The sequence below is a fragment of the Anopheles cruzii genome, chromosome 3 (assembly GCF_943734635.1).
Source record: "Anopheles cruzii chromosome 3, idAnoCruzAS_RS32_06, whole genome shotgun sequence".
Taxonomy (NCBI): domain Eukaryota; kingdom Metazoa; phylum Arthropoda; class Insecta; order Diptera; family Culicidae; genus Anopheles; species Anopheles cruzii.
In genome coordinates, this window is record NC_069145.1 from 71,509,707 (window position 1) to 71,515,613 (window position 5,907).

The window sequence follows — 5,907 nt, forward strand, 5'->3', positions numbered from 1 at the left end:
GTTGGGGGCCGTCGTTGTTCGTTGCTTGCTGGCGATGTAGACACAGGGCGGCTCTTTTGCTGCTGGTACTTTTGAATTTTTCTCTCCTTCTCCGTGACCGCCGTTGTGCACGGAAAGTGCTTCCAAACACGAGGCCGAAAGCCGCCGAATAGTTTCCCGATGGCGGGCGATTCCGCTTCTAGTTTTGGATTTCGAATGTGTGTGGTTTAACTTTTTATTGTAACCAATTCCGAACCGGCCAACAACCGTTGTTTGTTTGTTCGGTTATTTTGCTTTGTGGTCGCCACGATGCTTTTGCTCTCTCCCCCCGCAGCAGACTGGTGGTTCTGGCCTCGAAAGGATCTGAAATGTGGACACGAAGAGAAAGAGAGAGTGCGGAATTAGAAAATCGGTTACTACGGGGCGCATCGAAAGGGAACGTGGCGGTCTGTGACGTGGCCATTTTGTGTGCACGCAACTTCACATAAATCTTTGATTTATCTCCGATCGGGTATCCGGTCGCAGGTCGCCGTGGACCCAGCCAGGCAGCGGTGGCCACTTGAATTCTAAACGAAAATCCTCATTCCATTCCCAAAAGTCCTGAAAAAAAAGTCAAGCAAAATGTCAATAAATCTCCACACCGGCGACAACCGGCGAGTACAACTGTGCAGAACGAACGGGGAAAAAAGGTTCCCAGAACTAAATTGTGTGCTCTCTTGGCTAACACAGACACAGAGGTCGAACAAAATCCGTTTTCCAGCATCCGTTGGCCCCGGAAAGATTCGTGGCGTGGCCGACTGTCTTGAAAATTGCACACCTTCAATGCCTTTCTTTGGTTTCCTTTCATGTTGTAAACCCGAGCAAGTGTGTCAATAGACGGTAAGATACATAAAATGGGTAAAAAAGGCCAGGAGCCAACTGAAACAGCGATTGGAACGAGCGGACGCAACCGATCGGTTGTCGTTGCTGTTGCGTGACCTACTTACGAGGAACCTTTCCGTCACGATGCGTTCTACGAAATGTGTTCCGATCGCAAATTTCGGAGAGCTGCAAATTTTACATTCAAATTGGGCCGACAAATGTGTGCAACGTTGCGGTGATCCGGTGAGCAAACGCACCAAAGATTTGCGCGCACTAAAAGGGGGGATTAGTGGCCAGAGCCGCGGCGATAACTTCCGCGCCAAACTCCGAGCCTTTTCAAAAGGCACTAGGGGGGAGCACACGCATCTTGCGCAGTTCCTTGTCGCGCTGTGTCAATATTGGCACCGGCCCCGGCCGAGACTCTGGTTCTGCTCTGCGAAGGCTGGCCCCGATGCGTCCCCCAGGCCGTGCGTTCGTTCACAGAGAGTGCCCTGCGTGCGAGTGCAAATATTGGAAAATAAACCGATATTGAGCCGTCGGTGCCAGCGTGAGAAACTCGCTGGCTCTGGTCGCGGCACGCACGAATCTCTGCGTGCGTCTTGTGAGCAAACTGGAGCCGGGTCGCTCCGTCCTCCACCTAAAACCGCTGAGCTTCGGCGGCCGTCGAAATAGTTGGGCAAATATTTGAACTTTATACTCCAGCGACGAGGCGAAACAATCCCAATGCGTGCGCCGTGCGGAAGGGGCCCGATAGTTTGAAACGTAACGCGGGACTGCGGTACGGGGTAAAAGTTTTCCAATAAACCACAGTGTTGAGATGGGAAACTGTGCCATTTTCGTGTGCGGCCAACATTTCAATCAGCTCGTTTGCAACCCATCGCAACACGCTTGAAGGCTTCACAGGCCTCGAAACGATACCCTAACAATTCGGTGACCTCGGAATCGAGCATGTTAATGCTAATTGCGGTGATCATATCCTCCACACGATTGCAATTTGTGAAACTAATACCCAACCACCACCGACTAATGGCGCCAAAAGTGGGTTCCAAAGGCCCGACGCTTTTTGTTGACGAATTGCTTTGAACGTTCATTGGGGCCACTAAACCCCGTCACCGGAGTGCATCGCGCGTTGCACACACGCTCGACTCTCGACATTGATGGCGCTCCATGACACAAACACAGCGAGAGGGACACAAAAAAGCCATGTGACCAGGCGAGCATGACAAAACGAGTCTTAGAGAGAGGCAGAGGGCAACAAAAAACCCCTCAACAATCGTGCTAAATCGTGTCCACCGTGGCGGTCCACGGTGGCGTGCAGTGTCACCGATGCATAGTCCGCCCGCCGAAAAAAACGTCGCCCAACACGACCCGCGCGCAATCGGCAATAATGCACACGCGAGAGACAACGTTAAACCCACGAGCACGAGAGCTGCGCGGCCACTCTAACCCGACTGTCGAAATTTTTTAAATGGATTTGACCTACAAAAACACACACACACCGCACTGCAGGGGGCCGCCGGGTGGGTGGCTGCACAACCGTGCGGAGGTGAGCACAATGCTGCTGCCGGGGGGGCAGAGCACTTCCGCCGGTACACCGCAGCCCAACTCAATGCTCAGCCAACGACCCGCAACCGCGGCTATGCTGAGGTGGCAACACTAACTATCGCCGCGTATGACGGAATGCACTTGCGGTTAACCCTCGGCGGACGGTTGGAATTTAAATGGCAGTGCACAGAAATGAATAGTGAAGGTAGTTGGTTGACCTTTACAAGCCAAAGATCTAAGGGTCTAAAAGGACTCTTGAGATTTACATTAAACATGAAATTAATTCAGTTTTGTTTCGATCCTTTTGTTACAATCTTGATCCGTTTTTAAAGAATACTGTTTGATCACTGTTAAAACAAATTGTTTGACGTTTGGTTTATGGATTTGCTGTTAATTTAATTGATAACAAATTTGATAACTATTTGCACTCCAGTCAAGTCAAAACCTCACCCTAAGTTTCTGTTGCTGGTCAATAAGACTCAGTCCGTTTTATTAATGAATAAGCAATTATTGTAAATGCATAACGATCACGCTTGAACCTTATGCTGTAAGGGTTAGCAGCCAAAATCACCACCATTGGTGTCACTGGACGATCGTGCATCGCTGCCACTCGAATGCCGCTGACCAACGAACCGTTTTTCGGCAACTCAACCCCACGCGCCGAAACACAATTGGAATTGGCCGTGGTGAACGCCACGGCCGCCACCGCCGTCCCGTTCCTCCGATCCAACCTCCATGAATGCACTAATCAGCAATTAAAAATGCATGAACCACAACACACATCGGGCCCGCGAGGCCGGATTTTTCGGGTGGTGCCGCGGCCGGCCACATGTTCGGTGTTGGGTTTCGCACCGCCATGCACACGGCGCACAATGCATCACCGCATCCCCACAACGCATTGGCCAGCCAGGTGTGCATCCCGGTCCGGCCCAAAACTGCCGGCGGATGTAACACCTGGCCCGTGTGTCGGACCTCGGAAGCGAAGCGTTCCGAAAGCGGGCAGCCACACAATGGAATCTCACGCTGGACTCAAGTGCAACACCGGATATTGGCCGTTTGGTGATGCAACCCCAGTGGCCGGGTCGGGTTAATTTGGACCCGTGGACACGCCCGTAATTGATGGTAATTGAATCATGTTTGTGTTGTGCATTCAAACAAATGGAACCAACGCACTTCGAAGGTTTGGTAAAATAAACTAAAATTACATTCGACTTCGAGACGCAAGAAGCGAGCATAAACCGGCGTTAATGGCTTCGGGGGTTCGGGTTCGCTTGATTAAACTCAACGTGGCTGCCGCATAAGACGTCCGTCGTTCATTTCGCGCAAAGTAATCTTTCAGTTCCATCCCTTCCGGCCACAGAGGCCCGCGGCTTTACGATGTAATTAAAATGTTTCCATGCATTTTCCCTGCTCCGGCAGGCAGGTTGAGATGGGTATGACACTTCCAGCTCCCGTCCGATGGGGGGACTGCATTTGGTGTGCAGCACTCGCACTTAATTGCGGATGCGATAGAACGAGCGAGAGACGGTCGTTTCGGAGAAAACTCATCTTTTAATGAAACATGCCCGACACGCCGAAAAGGACACCCGAACCACATCCACAGCCTTAGAGAGTAGATTGCCTTTTTATGTGCCGACCGCCCACTTCCATTTTACCACCCCCCCAGGCCTGCCATCCTCCGCTCGAGGGCTCCGAGAGTTTGATTGAAGCTAAAACATTTTACGTTGCATCATAAAAAGGACCTCCACTCTCGCTCTTTGCGTGCGAGCAACGAACACAACAACGATGCCAATCTGCAGCCAACTGCAATTTGGACTGCAGAGCCTTGGCCACTGCAGCTAGGCCGCCACCGTCACCGCCGCTGCCCGGTTCCATCCACGCTCGGGCCAAAAGTTTCATTAATTCATGCAAGCGACCGCGGGCCCTATCATTACCGGGAGCCGGAGGCCACATTATGCTCGGGGCGGTGTGGGGCACTGTGGCCGTCGCTACTGCAGTGCATTATGTTTTTACTCCCGCCTTGGTCGGATTGCCCGGATCGGCACTGCGGGCAGGCGAACCAGGACCCGTTATTCATGCGCAACCCCTGGGCTTGCAACATGAAAACATAGCGCACACACACACACCAAGCGAGTGCCGAAGTCCTGTGGCATGCATGCATAATAAATGCCACGGCCCCGCTAGAGTGAGCGAGCGAGAACAGGAGCGGAAGGATTGTGATCCGGCGAATCCCTGTCAAAGGCAGAGAAACTGCCGCGCACACTGTCGGTGCGTTGTTTTCGAGCGTCCGTCCAAGGTGGACGGGAAACCCATTTCCTGCGTGGCTATCGAAAGGACGTCTCCGAAGGATCGGTCTGCGACGGCGACTCCAGGGCCCTCCTGCATACTAAACACCCTCACGATACGGATGATTTTCTATGCAAACGTATCCCTTACGGCGGAGAAAGAGACCACCTTCTTTCGCTCTCTCTCTCTCTCGCACACATCGACCTGTGGCCGGTCAGCATTGGCCGTAGGTTTATGTAATCAACTGCAGCAGCTCTGCTCGACTCGGCGAACGGAAATTCCATTAAAATGCTCGTGCCACTCGCTTCTTATGTACACCACCGTAGGGCGGCCAACCGAACGTCTTTTCCTTGAAAGCGGGAACCCCCCTCCAGCTGGCCCGGATGCCACTGCACCAACCACCCACCGGAGGACTGCTGCTGCGCCGTTGCTGCCGTTTCCTTTTTACAATGCAGCATAAAATCCGGACGGTCGGTGTCTGGCGCTGCGCTCCTCGTCGTTGTTTTGTTGCCACACATAAGAAGCCCGGGGTCCACGGCCCGGGATCCTGGTCACGGTCCCGTCCCCGGTCGTCGTGAAGTGAAAGTGAAACCCACATCCTGCGGAGCGCGGCCGATGCGCAACTGCAAGTGCGCACCAACCCCGGGGGTTTTATGGTGCGCCCCATCATTCCCGGGTGCAGCCGCAGTTCCGGTGCACAGAGGGGAGAGGCGGCCGGCCTCGTCGCCGGCACGTTTCACTTTCGCTTTCGCGCCGCCGTGGGTGGGTCGTGAAAATGTGGGTGGGCGAAGTTTATTACTTTCCCTCCGTTCCGCAAGAAGGCCGGTCGGCAACAAGAAACGCATAGCCGGCCGTCGTCGTCGTCGTCGGTATCGATTTTTCTCTCCTTGCTTCGTTTGCAACCCCTTTTTTATCGCACCCCCGGCGTCCTTTACGAAGTTTACGGTTACCGGTGTAGGGGGTGCGCTGCAGTTTTATTGCAGGCCCTTTGGTTGCCCCGTCGACGACGGTCGTCACACGCCCGGCCGTTACCCGGCGTTACCGAAAAACATCGAACTCACCCGCCATCCCGTTCCGAACATAATTCGGCATTCATGAGTCCCGGCCCGGAAGGGTACCCCGAAAAAGGGTTATAGGGCTTCGCAGCAAATGAGTTTTACGCAACCATTTCTTGGCTGCACCACACGCACCCAAGTCGTCCCGGGTGTAGGTTCGGTCGATAAAATCGGGCCCGAC